Below are 16,401 nucleotides of genomic sequence, written 5' to 3'. Positions count from 1 at the left end.
TGGATGCTGGGATATTATAACTGAGCAGAAGATTTCTCATAAACCAGGCATTAGGCTGAATTTTTTATCAGATTAAAGTGTAAGTGAAAAACGTACACTACACTATTGTCAAGTGCTATATTTTTCTTACCGTCAGCTAAAGTTAGGCTGGGGCTCTATAGAGTTTCATGTAAAAATTCCACAATAACTCAACACTGACTTCAATGTTTCCGTAAGGTTTGGGATTTATATATAGCCTGGGGCGTACATAGGCCTTTAGGATAGTACATGGAAAATACTTCTTTAGACATACTGTAACTGTTTTCTATGTTTACTATGAGCTAAAAACCTAATAGGCAGTTAGTTGCTAACTAGTGTTGGCAATGGGGCGTGGCTGCTAAAGCCATGCTGATTGACAGCTGGTTTCCCCAGTCATGCAGCTGTGAGTCATCTGTCAATCAGCATGACATTGGCAGCCATGACTGTCAAGAAAGCTAAGTGGATGAGAAGATACTGCTCTGTCATCGCGACGTCAAAGACAACTGCAGAATCTCCGGAAGGGATAATCAGTGACTGCAACTACCTGCCTGTTATTTCTTAGGCCCACAGTAAAATAATAATAAAATCCTGTATGGGCAGGTAATTCCCCTCTGCTCTCTCTCTCTATATGGCTAAGCAATAACTGTTTGTTTTTAATCAATTTCATGTGCCTTTTTATATCAACCTTTTGAATCACGGACAACCACCTATGTACTCATGTGGCCAAATAGCCATTTATCATGATATTGCTACTATGTGTTTTGTACTCTAACTTTTTGAATCATGGGGAATTTCATATGTATGGATATGTAAAAGACTTGAACTCAGTGGTTAGTTTATTTGATAGATTGATAACATTTCACTGCACTTGCACTTTTGCTATCACTTTATATGTATATAATAACCTTCTTGATATACTCTCTTCTGGCTATATATTTACAATTTATGCATGAGTATCACACAGCCCTTTTTTCTGTCTTGTATTCCGTCTGGTTGACCTCAGGATGTATTTTAAAGAAAGCAATTTGCTTTAAATTTGTAACAATAAAATATTTAATTTTACATGTAGTTGGTGACTTTAGTCTGCTCCAGTCTCTTCTGTATTTTAATATTCCACCAATGTGGAATATTTACCTCTTTCCCTGTTGTTTGGCCTCCTACTTCATATTATATACCATCTTGACTTTTACATATCTCCTTACATTCTCTTGGTTCTATGCTATCAATCAAAAATGCCTCCCACAAATAGATAGAGCTACATACTGCCTGCTAGGGAGGACAGTATTATTAAAAAAAACACCAAAAACAATAGGCAGAGACGCTTCCCGGCCCAGGCCTCAAAACAAATGCACTAACAGGGCAAAGTGGACCCATTTAAAGATGGCGGCTACACAGGTGCAGTAATACCGATGAGACAGCCAGTCTACAATCAGGGATTGGCCGTTTGGAGCACCAGAGCAGAAAAATACAGTCTGCATGTGGCAATGTTCACACAGAATATGCAGAGCATCTGGCTCACAGCATATTAATGACGCCCACACTCTTAGATCAGGCGGGTGCCCAGTGCTAACTAGAATGCATCCTGTGTGAACAGAGGCCACAGTCTACAGAGCCATCTGGGCCCAACTGCACTTTGAAAAGATATAAAGTGCAAAAAACACATAGCAATATATGTGAGGTATTAGTTGATATTCTGGCCAAAATACGGAAGCTCACAACCCACGTCACAGGTCCTCACGCTTGTGAGTCCTACTCTAACATCAAAACCACAAAAAGAGGAAGTGAGAATCCTCCAAAAATCTGTAAAAAACACCAAGAAAAAACGTAGAGACTCTTACATGCCCAGGCCTCAAAACAAATGCACTAACAGGGCACAGTGGACCCATTTAAGGATAGCGGCTACAAAGGTGTAGTAATATCAATGAGACAGCCGGCCTACAATCAGAGGATTGCTATGTGTTTTTTGCACTTTATATCTTTTCAGGGTGCAGTTGGGCCCAAATGGTTCTGTAAACTGTGGCCTCTGTTCACACAGGATGCAACCTAGTTAGCACTGGGCAGCCTGCCTGATCTAAGAGTGTGGGCGCCATTAATAGACTGTGAGCCAGATGCTATGCATATTCTGCGTGAACAATGCCACATACAGACTGTATTTTTATGCACTGGTGTTTCAAACAGCCAATCCCTGATTGTAGGCTGGCTGTCTCATCGATATTATTGCACCTGTGTAGCCGCCATCTTTAAATGGGTCCACTGCGCCCTGCTAGTGCATTTGTTTTGAGGCCTAGTGCAGGTAAGCATCTCTGCCTTTTTTCTTGGTGTTTTTTACAGATTTTTGGAGGATTCTCACGTCCTCTTTTTGAGGACAGTATGATTATCCTTCTCTCCAAATTTTTCCGAATTAGCTAAAAGCAGATAAGTACAGAGCAAGAGAGGCAGTGGCATGTTCCAAAATTTGGGAATCATACGCTATTGTATTATCCCTGTACTGTTGTTATTATAATGTTATGCAATCAGGTTTGCCCTTTTTATAAGTTTTTCCTGTCTCTCTTCCTGTTGTCCAGCTCCCAGTTACTGCATGTAACTCCTGCCTTCTTCCCCAATTAGTGTTTGTCAGCCATCATTCAAGGTCATTGCAGCTACTGGTTTTACTATTGTGCATAATACATGAACTCAGACTGAGAATAAACTTATTCTGGAATTTTCATAGGTGCCTCTGCAGTCGAGTTAACCTATCTGAAGAAGTTCTTTGTGTGAGTACAGGCTCTATGCAGACATCCATAGAAACACTGTCTAAGGAACCTCACACTCACAGACTAGCTAGAGAGTCAGAATAGGCAGAAGTATGTCTAACTATCCTCAAGCTAGTGAAAACAGTATCTTGACAATGTAATATTAAAGTGGTTGTTCATTGGGTATCATTCCTTATGTTTAGCCTCATTAAAATAAAAACGTCAAAGCTTATCCCCGGTACCAGCGCCAATCCAGCGGTGTCGGCACTCATGTTCCCGAGGCTCACATGAGGTTCTTGCGTCACAAGAGTCTTGTGCCCAAACAGTGCTGACGTCACTGTCCCCACTTTCTGATAAATCGAACTTGACGAGGAAGTCAGAGAGCAGCTGCAGCCCTGTCTTCCTGTTGATGTTCAACATGTTCGTAGGCGGGGACAGTGACATGAGCAATGATAGGGTGCAGATGTAACAGCCTCAAGTGAGCCTCGGGAATGCAAGTGCCGATACAGCTGGAATAGTTTTGATAATATTTCAGTACAGTCAAAGTAATATACATGTTATTCTATTTACAAGCATCTATATCCTAAAACGTCTCTAAATTGTCTCCTAAATTGGGAGATAAACGCTTCCCTATGTCTGTTGCAAAATAACTTAATGGGGTAAATATGCCATAAATGTCTTACTGCTGAAGTCCCACCACTGGGTCCTGCATCTTTCTTGATAATGTCCTCTCCCCTGTCTTCCTTTGGGTTCTACAAATTGCTATGAATGCTTGTTCGGGAATTTTCAGAAATTATATATAAATGAAAAGAAAAAGCTCCATATCTGTTACTATCTCGTGTCTGATTTTGATGCACAACTAAGCCTCAAACTTGTGATATATATGCAACCCAGAAGTGGGACCCACAGATATCAGACATAAACATTGTGTGGATATTCCAAAGATGTACTTGATGGAGAAACTATTTTAAGATCTGACTGTAGAGGTGTTTGGAAAACAAATGGCTGTACACATAATGGTCCTACTTCTAACTGTTTGTACATGCAAATTGGTATTAATTCTTCTATGATATTCAACATCTGTCTTGTTTAGTATGTATCTGATTGAAGAGGTAATATGGTTTGTAAAAGTTGGGCGTCATGGTAGATGGTTCTGTGTTGGGGCAGTGCAACAATTCATAGTGTTGCTAAATTGCTGTTCGAAAGGGGTACATGCCATAATGCATGATTAATGAAGTGCCTTTCCTGTTGGCCATTCAAGGGACGTGGAGAATGTCTTTGCAATACTCTCAAATGTTGGGATGTATAAAAATGTTGGCCTAATTAACATGACATAGGACAATTTGGACAGCAGTCAAATTAGATTTGTGTATATTTTTTGTCCTTACCATGTGAAGAAAGTAAAGGTCTTTACCGTACAGAATCGCAAAATATTGGCCTATTCTATGCTTTCTCATTTTTATTTTCATAACTTTTTTTACATATCCTATCTATGTTAGTTATTATTTCTGTGAATATTAAGCACAACATTGATATATTTATATCCATCTCAATCAACATGTTGGCACCCAGTAAAATAACAACACTCACCTCCTGTGCCAACACCGTTTCATGTGTCACATGGTAATGTCACATGATCCCTATACCCAATCAGTGCTGGCTTTACATGGTCCACCTTTGAACGTGTCACATACATCCGGAGAAAATGAGAGAGCAGCAGCTGTGACTTCCTCTTGATGTCTAATTCATCCAAAGACAGTAAGAGTGAATCCAGTGCTAATTGGGTGTAGAGATCGCACCAGAGGTAAGTATGTGTTGTAATTTTACTGGGGTCAAATATGCTGATTGAAATGGGTCGTTCCAATAGTGAATATCTCCTTTAAAGTTTAAAACTTGCCTTTTTGCCTATAGAGTGTAAGTTGTACCTTGTCCATGTTATCCGTTGACCAATAATGTGCAGCTGGAACCAATGAATACGATGTGTGTATGGTGTTGGGGCTCATTGCCCATATTTGATAAATGGTGGCTGGCATGAAGAAAATGTAAAAAAGTATAAATTTGATTTTAATAACCAGGATGAGAGTGTGTGTTCTCCTGTAGAGAGCCTTTGTGGAAGAGTCTATGCAGTTGCATCATACAGCTAATTCTTCTCTTTCCTCTGCTCTGCGTAGAAACAGGAAGTGTCTCTTACCTGCCTGAGTCACCTGTCACAAATGTGTCAAGTCCTCCTGGGAAATCTGGGGTTAGAAAATCATTACGTGTTGTGAATCACAGGTCTTACATTTAGCCTGTGTGTTTCATGCCCTATATTAAATTGATTTTGTTTCCTTTGTTGCTAAAGAGGATAACAACCTTTTCTATGCTGGTTAGAAACATGCAGCTCCATCTCACAGCTGCTCCTGGCCTGGTCATTTCCTTTCTCTATAAAATCTGACCAGACCTTCTCTTCCATGCCAGTGAAAGTTTACTCCCTGGTTCCCTGGAGTTGCTGTGCGGAGTTGGCAATCATTTTTGCTGCTGAAGATTGTTGTATATTGTTTTTGCGTGTATGTTTTGTCCTATTCCCATTTGGTTTGCACTTTCCTATCCTCCCCTATATGCCTCTCTAACTTTGATGAGTGTTTTGTATGTTAGTTACTTTTTTATTATCCCTGTTTATCTTATGTGTTCATACACTAGTATTTCTGTCACAGTCCTCCTGGGTGAGGGGAAAGGGACAGCTTAGAGTATAAAGGAGAACAGTAAGGCTGGTGGCCCAAACCTCCTCACCACCTTTGGGAGCAGGGAAAGTTAGGGCCCAGGCCTAGGCACAGAGCAAGGCCACTTTCAAGTACAGTCACAGCTTGACATCACTCCCCTCTTCAACTTCTGACCCAGCTGCTCCCTCTTCGCTTCTGCCAGGGACTTTTGCCGTGACTCATCACTCATACAGGGAAAATTGAAAACTGTTTCTACATAGAGCTTAGAAGGATTCAGCTAGTCAGTTTTTAATCATGTGATGTCATAGACCTAATGGAAAAGAGAAGAATTAGCTCGGTGGAAGGGCAAAATGAGCAACTGTAAGACCACCATGCTATATAATATGATGATTGCAATATATTAAGAGGATAACAAATTTGATGGGAGGGCTTCTTTCATTTTAATGAGATAAGTAAATAATTGGGCATGGCTTTTAGATATCAACAAGCTTTTCTTTCACAGGGTAAAAATGTATTTAAAGATGTTCTGTATTTCACTGGATAGGTTAGAACTTTTAGATATGTGAAGTTCTGACCCAGAAGTGTAGCTAGGTTTTGGTTTGGGGGGGACTTTTGAGTGGGTTCCTAACCAGGTAACCTAATTACAATTATGGTGGTGCACCCTTACAGTGAATGTAGAGGAACCTCAGCACATGACCTGGTTGCAACTGAAAATAATCTCAACAGAAAGACCAACACTGATATTACTGCCATATTGTGACCATACAGTGGTAGATACCAATCCTGCAGAACATGTAATAGATTATAGTACAGTACAGTTATATATAGTAACTTACAGCTTACAGCTTTTTTTGTTATAGAATCGTTCACTTTTTTCATCTATTCCATCTGGCCCAGACTGACATGACAATGTCTCCAGCCAAGACTCATCTGCAGAGATAATAAAAAAGACACATCTAACTCCTCAAATTTCCAGCCCCGTCCCCATCTATCCCCAACCTGCACAAACTCCTCATCCTGCTGATACCCCAAAGTTGAGCCACTGCTGCCATAGATGTCCCTATTACTGCACCTACTGTAAGAAATAGTGTGTCCTTTAGATAGTAAAACAAACTTTTAGAATATCTTAATGCCCTGTGCAAGTGACCTAGAAAACAGTGCCCACTTTGGGCCTCCTAGAAGTTAATAATGCCCTCTGACTACCCTTGTGACAGTCACAATAACCTGAGTTCCCCTATAACAATAAGTGCCCGCTTAACATTTAATAATGTCCTGAGTCTCCCCCTGTACAGCTCCCCTATACAAAGTATGATGCTCTCTTATACACAGTATAATGCCCCCAGACTGTATAGTACCCCCCACATAGTATACTGATACTGAGCCCTTAGTAGCCCCAAACTGTTTGGTGGATCCAACACTGTACAAAGACTCAACATTAGCTCCCACACTGTATGATGGCCCCTTTACTGTAATCCCCACACTATATGATGACCCCTAAATAGCCTATACAAAGTATAATGCACCAGATAGTCCTCCATATAGTGTACTACACTTCTCATAGGCCTCTGTATTGTATAATGCACTCCCTATAGTCCTTCATATAGTATAATGCATTCCCCTTAGGCCTCTATATAGTATAATACACTCCCCATAGGCCTCTATATAGTATAATATAGTATAATGCACTCCCCACAGGCCTCTATATAGTATAATACACCCCCACAGGCCTCTATATAGTATAATACACTCCCCATAGGCCTCTATATAGTATAATGAACTCCCCGTATGCCTTCATATATCATAATGCGCTCCCCATATTCCTCTATGTAGTATAATGTACTCCCCATAGGCCTCAATATGGTATGATGCACTCCCCATAGGCCTCTATATAGTATAATGCACTCTCTATAGGCCGCTATATAGTATAATGCAACCCCTTATGCTTCCATAGAGTATAATGCACTCCCCACAGGCCTCGATATGGTATAATGCACTCCCCATAGGCCTCTATGTAGTATAATGCTCTCCCCATAAGCCTCTTTATAGTATAATGCACTCCCACAGGTCTCTATATAGTAAAATACACTCCCCATAGGCCTCTATAAAGTATAATGCACTCCCCATATGCCTTCATATAGCGTAATGCACTCCCCATATTCCTCTATATAGTATATTGCACTCCCCATAAGCCTCAATATGGTATAATGCATTCCTCATAGGCCTCTATATAGTATAATGCACACTCTATGGACCTCTATATAGTATAATGCACGCCCCTTATGCTTCTACATAGCATAATGCACTCCCCATAGTCCTTCATATAGTATAATGCACTGCCCATAGGCCTCGATATAATATAATGCACTCCTCATAGGCCTCTATATAGTATAATGCACTCTCCATAGGCCTCTATATAGCATAATACACTCTCCATAGGCCTCCATACTGTATAATGCACTTCCCATTAAAAAAAAACCCACAATAGTCACCTCTCCTCCTCGTTCCACCGCTGCTTCAAGCTCCCACACAACTTAGGACAGCAGGTGTCAAGTAATGACGCCATTGTGCCTGTTGTCAGTGTGTGCGTCAGTGACTTCAGATGCAGAGGAGTAATGATGGGAGAGGAAGCATGATGCTCCCTCTCTCATCATTGCTTTCAACTGTATCGGCATCCAGCCGATATAGATGAACATTCGATAATGGGTGGGTCCCCAAATCCTCCCCTGCTCACGGGCCCCATAGCAGCTGAGTGGCAGTGCAGGGAGATCGAGTTTCCCTGCTCTGCCGCAGAGTTTGACTTTACGGGCGCACTTCACATGCCGATACAGTTAACAGTAGCATAGTCCAGGTGGGTTCCTCAGAGCGTGAGATGCAGGGCGACCATCCCCTCTGCCCCCCTGGTATCTCTTCTGGTCTTACCATAGAGAGCATTACCAATCACTGGAAGGGTGGTCCCTTTCCCCAAATTTCTTCAGCAGTAATAAAACTGAGGCCACCAGGAGCTAAATGAAGCCCAGATTGATCATGCACCATGCTGCTCCAATCAAAGTCTATGGCAACGATGAAAATATCCAAGTGTCGTTATCTCAACTTGTGACATTATTTTTGCTTTCTAGTTTATTTGGCCCTAGATTTTTATCTGAAAAAAAGAAGAAATTGTGCAATTTTTCGTTGTCTTCTTGACATCTTCACTAAAAGAGATTGTAAATATAGAGGAAAAAAGTAAGTTTTCACACGAAGGACAGTTTTCCTCCTATGTTTTGTCTCGGATTACCGTAGCCTTAAACTGCCATCTGTCAATCTTCATGAAAGTGTGTTCACTTTAATGAACCTATGAATAATAAAACTATGCATTGTGCCAGCTTGCTGACCCAGTGGGTGCATCCCATCTGGATAGTGGGGCTGAAGAGTGAGTATCATTTGCAAGTATCGCTTAAATATATTAGTCATTATTTTATATTTCCATTTTTAAATTGCTTTCTGATCTTCGCTTACTGTACATATCTACAGTGTTCCCTAGGTGAAGAAGAAATTAGATAAGTAGACGTGTCCAGATGTGGCCAGCTCTGCCTTCAGGATCCGACCAGATGACAACCTCCAGGTCCATGTGAAATGCATATAACTTACCAAGCATAAAAATAAATTAGTTCTGTAGTATTAATGATTGGTCATTCTTAATATGTTCTCTAGAAATTGCCTTTTCTCTCAGAAAAACCCAGAAAGCAACAGAACTTACCATGGTTTTGTACTCTGCAGACACTACTAATTGTGAACTGCGCTACACAATATGGATCCATAAGCAACAGCATTTCTATATATAATACACAGATGTAGCCGCTGCATCATGCAAAGACAGAAGCTTGCCACTTGCACTATTGCATATAGCAGCCACTGCTTTACTTCATATGTAGAGAAGCCATGCAATGCAAATAGTGTAAGTGCAATGGAAGGCTATTCAAACAGATGTATAAACCATCTTTTTAGACGTTGCTTGCTACCTTTGTAACGAATTTGGTGACTGTGCATTGAAATCTGAGATGTAGAAAAAATATACACATGTTCAAAAAATTAAAGGGAACACTAAAATACTTCATCCTAGATATCACTAAATTAAATATTCTAGTTGTAAATCTATATTCATTACATAGTGGAATGTGTTGAGAACAATAGAACATAAAAATGACCAATGTAAATCAAAATTAATATCCCATGGAGGTCTGGTTTCGGAATGATAATCAAAATCAATGTGGAAAATCAAATTACAGGCTTATCCAACTTCAGTGGAAATGCTTAAATATAAGGAAATGATGCTCAGCAGTGTATGTGACCACCACGTGCCTGTATGACCTCTCTACAATCCCAGGAGATGCTCCTGTTGAGAAGGCAGATGTTCTGCTGAGGTATCACCTCCCAGACCTGGATAAAAGCATCTGTCAGCTCATGGACATGATGTCTCAGATGTGCTTGATTAGATTCAGGTCTGTGGAACGGGCAGGACAGTGCATAGCATCATCATGATGCCTTCATCATACAGGAACTGCTGACACACCAGCCACATGAGGCCTAGCATTGTCATGCATCAGAAGGAACCCAGGGCCCACTGCAACTGTATATGGTCTCACAATGGGTCTGATGATCTCTTACCTGTACCTAATGGCAGTCAGGGTACCTTCGGCTAGCACATGGAGGGCTGTGTAGCCCTCCAAAGAAATGCCCCCCACACCATAACTGGCTCACTGCCAAACCGGTCATGCTGGAGGATGTTTCAAGCAGCAAAATGTTCTCCATGACATCTTCAGACTCTGCCACATCTATCACATGTACTCAGTGTGAACCTGCTCTCATCTGCTAAGAACACAGGGCACCAATGTTGAATCTGCCAATCACCCTGCATGGTGTTGGGCTGTAAGCACAACACCCACTTGTGGACATCGGGCCCTCTTACCACCCTCGTGGAGTCTATTTGTGACAGTTTGAGCAGACACATGTATGTTAGTGGCCTGCTGGAAGTCATTTTGTAGGGCTCGGGCACTGCTGCTCCTGTTTCTCCTTGCACAAAAGAGGAGGTAGAGATCCTGCTGCTGAGTTGTTGCCATCCTACGGCCCCCTCCACATCTCATGGTGTACTGGCCTGTCTCCCGGTATCTGCTCCATGCTCTGGACACTGTACTGACAGACACTGCTACCCTTCTGTACACAGCTCACATTGATGTGCCATCCTGGATGAGCTGCACTACAGGAGCAACTTCTGTGGGTTGTAAACACCGCTTCATGCCACTGTACAGTACATCTAGGGGTGAGAGCAATGACAAAATACAAAAGTGACTAAAACAACAGCGAAAAAGGATGAGAACAGAGAAATGGTCTGTGGTCACCACCTGCAGAACAACTCATTTATAGGTGTTGCCTTGCTAATTGCCTATAATTTCTACCTCTTGTCTATTCCATCTGCACAACAGCAGGAGAAACTTATGCACCATTGGTGTTGCTTCATAACTGAACAGGTTGATTTCACAGAACTGTGATTGACTTGGAGTTACATTGTGTTGTTTCAGTGCTCCCTTTATTTTTTGAGCAGTGTATAAAAACACATATTTGAAAGGAGCTTTCTCCTTTTCACAATCTTTCATTAGTAAGGAATACAAGCGATCATCTGTAATATGGAGAGAACTTTGCCGCAAGTGATCAATTGCCCTTCTTCACTCTTACAGCTGAAACGAAGCATTATGCAGGGTTCATTTAAATTTTGGACTGTCCGTATAGTATAAGGACATGCTGAGTCCTACATAGTGATATAGATAAAATGCATTTGAATCCAAGACATTTAAAAAAGCACTCCCAACAAAATTGTTATCCTCTTAATATGTTACACTCATCATATTATACAGCACTGTGTACTTACAGTTGCACATTTTGCCTTTCTACCCAACTAATTCCTGTCTTTTCCATTGGGTCTATGACATTACGTTATTAAAATCTGACTAGGTGAATCAATTTAAGCTCTATGTAGAGGCAGGAGGTAAATTTTTCCTGTGTGAGTCATCAGTCACTGCAAAAGTCCCTGACAGGGGTGGAGGGAGCAGCTGGGTAAGGAGTTGAAGAGGGGAATGATAAATACAAGGACAAGAAACCTGTTTCTACATAGAGCAGAGAAACAAAAAAAACTGAGCTGGATTGATGGGCAAAATGAGCAATTGTAAGTAGACAGTGCTATGTAATATGATGATTACAATATATTAAAAGGATAAAAACTCTGATGGGAGGGCTTCTTTAAGCCCTGCCTTAAGTATGCATAAGAAACCCCCAGAACATCAAAGAGCACCCCCAAACTGCCCAGCTTTCAGTAGAGTGTGCATCAGCTCTCCCCTTTTTCTGTCTGGGTTGCGGTATTGTCCTGGCATGATCAAGACTATTTTTCAGGTATGGAGTGAATGACTCTGGCTAATAGATCAACATCCTAAATGGGGATCTTTTCCTTAGACTTTACTAGTAGTTTATTAGAACATGAGTTTTCTAAGGGTATGTCTCCACGTTCAGGATTGCATCAGGATTTGGTCAGGATTTTCCATCAGTATTTGTAAGCCAAAACCAGGAGTGGAACAATCAGAGGAAAAGTATAATAGAAGCATATGCACCACTTCTGTATTTATCACCCACTCCTGGTTTTGGCTTACAAATACTGATGGAAAATCCTGACCAAATCATGATGCAATCCTGAACGTGGAGACATACCCTTAGCCAGACAATTCCTCCAAACATTAATTATCCCATGATAACTTTACGGAATATGGGTTTGAAAAAAAAAATACAAGATCAAAAGTTACTACACCTTAATAAATGGTAACAATATGTGTGCTTATTAAAGAGAATTCAATTTTTTTTTCAGTATTAAAGGGATTGTCCAGCCTATAAGGAAAATGCACCTTCAACAAGTATCTTTAAATTAATAAAATCAGGCATAGAATACTAATTCATGCTCATCCTTGTGGATCCATTGTAGGTTGCTCTAGTTATCTGTGGGCTAGAGCCAAGAAGTTCCATTATTAAGACATGTGACCGGCATACTGTACATAGTAACATAGTTAGCAAGGCCGAAAAAAGACATTTGTCCATCCAGTTCAGCCTATATTCCGTTGGAATAAATCCTCAGATCTATGTCCTTCTAAAGAACCTAATAACTGTAAGACACAATATTGTTCTGCTCCAGGAAGACATCCAGGCCTCTCTTGAACCCCTCGACTGAGTTCGCCATCACCACCTCCTCAGGCAAGAAATTCCAAATTCTCACTGCCCTAACAGTAAAGAATCCTAAACCTTCTCTCCTCCGTAGTAACGTAGCTAAATGTACAGACGTGTCCTGACTAGAGATGAGCAGTGTTCGAGTCGAACTGTTCGCCAATTTCAAATTCGAGCTGTTTTGGGCGGTGTTTGAGTCGTTCGACGAACCCGAACAATTTGCTTAAAATTCGGCTGTTCGAGTTTCTGTTCGATAACTGTTCGTTCACCAAAAGCCTAGCTTGATTTGCACATTAAAACTGTTTATCATTGTTAATGGACTGTTTCAGTGTATAGTGGGCGGGGGATAGATCTGTGCTGAAATAACGGTAATCTCCATTTTTTTTTCTTTCACGCATTTACAGAGGGGCTGTGCAGTCTCTCAGCCTATCAGCAGTGCACACACCGCAATGTGCATGTGATGCAGACAAGCAAGGGCATGCTTCATTGGCTGTGTATGTCACATGTCACTCCTTGCCCTATAAGAACCAGCCATTTGCCCCATCGCCACCATTTCCTCACTGCTGCAGCTTAGTGTTAGATGTCACCGCTGCTGCTGTGGGCGCTATACAGCCTAAGAGTGTTTATTAGGAGCAAAATCTCAGAGAGATAGGTTTAGGGAGTCGGGAGGAGTTGGGACTAGTTGTAATATCAGCCCTTTTCAGGCACTGTTTGCCAGGCAGGTCTCAGCCAGTGCTGTGCAAGTGTTAGTCACAGCATTTGGTGTAATCTAGCTCAGCCAATCCTTTTGGGCTAGTAGCATTGTCTGATACTCATCTGAGTAGCCCGCCTGTGAAGCTAGCTACACCGCCTGTGTATCTCAATTTTTACTGCATCTAACCCAGTTAATAGTTTTGGGGTTTTGGGCTTAGTAACAGTGTCTGCACGTCAGCAGAGTAGCCCGCCTGAGAAGCTAGCTACACCGCCTGTGTATCTCAATTTTTACAGCATCTAATCCAGTTAATAGTTTTGGGGTTTTGGGCCTAGGAGCAGTGTCTGCACGTCAGCAGAGTAGCCCGCCTGTGAAGCTAGCAGCCCCACCTGTGTATCTCAATTTTTACTACACCTAACCCAGTTAATAGTTTTGGGGTTTTGGGCTTAGTAGCAGTGTCTGCACGTCAGCAGAGTAGCCCGCCTGTGAAGCTAGCTACACCGCCTGTGTATCTCAATTTTTACTGCATCTAATCCAGTTAATAGTTTTGGGGTTTTGGGCCTAGGAGCAGTGTCTGCACGCCAGCAGAGTAGCCCGCCTGTGAAACTAACTATACCGCCTGTGTATCTCTATTTTTACTGCATCTAATCTAGTTAATGGTTTTGGGCCTAGGAGCTGTGTCTGCACGTCAGCAGAGTAGCCCGCCTGTTAAGCTAGCAGCACCGCCTGTGTATCTCAATTTTTACAGCATCTAATCCAGTTAATAGTTTTGGGGTTTTGGGCCTAGGAGCAGTGTCTGCACGTCAGCGGAGTAGCCCGCCTGTGAAGCTAACTACCCCGCCTGTGTATCTAAATTTTTTCCTGCATCTAACCCAGTAAATAGTTTTGGGCCTAGGAGCAGTGTCTGCACGTCAGCGGACTAGCCCGCCTGTGAAGCTAACTACACCGCCTGTGTATCTTAATTTTTTCCTGCATCTAACCCAGGAAATCCTTTTGGGCCTAGTAGAATTTGGTGCTACTCAGCAGCGTACCCCACCCATGAAGCAAGCTACACCGCCTGTTTACCTAAGGACTATTTTTAACAGCATCTGGCCCAGGAAATCCTTTTGGGCCTAGTAGAATTTGGTGTAACTCAGCAGCGTACCCCACCCATGAAGCAAGCTACACTGCCTGTTAACCTAAGTACTATTTTGTAACGGCATCTGGCCCAGGAAATCCTTTTGGGCCTAGTAGAATTTAGTGCTACTCAGCAGAGTACCCCACCAGTGAAGCAAGCTACACCGCCTGTTTACCTAGGTACTATTTTTTAATGGCATCTGGCCCAGGAAATCCTTTTGGGCCTAGTAGCAATTTCTGCTACTCAGCAGAGTACCTCACCCATGAAGCAAGCTACACCGCCTTCTTTCTCAATCTAACCCCTCGGCTCTGGGGTGTCCACTCTCCCTCCAGCTCTCTCCTTCTCACAGGTGGACTACCGCATGTTTTCACACTGTGGCGAATCTTTTGGGCCCAGGCATAAGAATTCGTTGAGGTAATGGATAATATGTGCCGCCTTACAAACGTCCGTGAGGACACATTCGAGGAAGCAACTAAACGCCTCAAATAGTGAGCAGGATATGGAGCACCCCATGGGCAAACAGCGATCTATGTAGTATGCTCCTTCACAGAAGCAGCCCAATGGGAGGACACTATTCGGAGGCACAGGTAGTAACCGGAACGCCCCCTCAATGTCTGTTTTGGCCACTAGGGTGCCCCTTACCAACTTCTTGACCCACCTGATTGCCTCGTCAAAGGAGGTACAGTACATAGTACTGTACTTGGTTCCGCATCGATGTTGTCGTTTACTGACCTGCCCCTTGGATATGACAAATGGTGAATTAGTCTGAATGTATTTGGTTCATTTTTTGGTTCAACTCCCAATGCGGGTACCACTACGTCTTCTAAGGAAAGTATTCTGAATGAATCCACCCCCATTCTACCTAAAGATATTTATTTTTTTATTTTTTTTGTCAAGACATCTGGGTGTTGATAGAGTGAGTTTAGATTTTTACTCCAGCCTTTCTTGATTTTAGAAGGGCATGACATGCCTATACAGTATCTGTGTCTCCTCCTCCTTTTACTCCTCCACCTCTTCTCTTTTCACATGACTATATGTAGTTGTGTCATTTCCATGTGTTTGTTGTGTCTTCTGAGCAGTTTGTCAGCTTTTGCACACCTTTTAAGGTGTTTTCTATGTGTTTTCCATGTGTTTGTATGTGTTTGTGTTTGCCTGCCATTGATTTCAATGGGGTTCGACGGTGTTCGTCGAACGTTCGACGAACAGTTCGTCGAACATCTCCCTGTTCGACGAACCGAACCGAACCCGAACACTAGGGAGGTGGCTCATCACTAGTCCTGACTTTCCTTTTCTCTTGGTTCATTATATTCCAATATATACAATGGTGGAAATAAGTATTTGATCCTTTGCTGATTGTGTAAGTTTGCCCACTGACAAAGACATGAACAGTCCATAATTTTAAGGGTAGGTTAATTTTAACATTGAGAGATAGAATATCAAAAAGAAAATCACATTGTATAAATTCTATAAATTTATTTACATTTTGCAGTGAGAATTAAGTGATAAGTAGTGTTGAGCATTCCGATACCGCAAGTATTGGGTATCGGCCGATATTTGCTGTATCGGAATTCCGATACCGAGTTCCGATATTTTTGTGATATCGGAAATCGGAATCAGAAGTTCCCAGTGTATGGTTTTCAGGGTCTGGAGGAGAGGAGACTCTCCTTCAGGCCCTGGGATCCATATTCATGTAAAAAATAAAGAATTAAAATAAAAAATATGGATATACTCACCCGTCCGGCGGCCCTTGGACCTTACCGATGTAACCGGCAGCCTCCGTTCCTAAGAATGCAGTGAGTTTAGGACCTGCGATGACGTCGCGGCTTGTGATTGGTCGCGTGAGCGGTCACATGAGCGGTCACGCGACCAATCACAAGCCGCGATGTCATCGAAGGTCCTTCACTCCTC

The sequence above is a fragment of the Ranitomeya variabilis genome, chromosome 3 (genome assembly GCF_051348905.1).
Source record: "Ranitomeya variabilis isolate aRanVar5 chromosome 3, aRanVar5.hap1, whole genome shotgun sequence".
Taxonomy (NCBI): Eukaryota; Metazoa; Chordata; class Amphibia; order Anura; family Dendrobatidae; genus Ranitomeya; species Ranitomeya variabilis.
Note: the sequence above shows the minus strand (reverse complement) of the source record.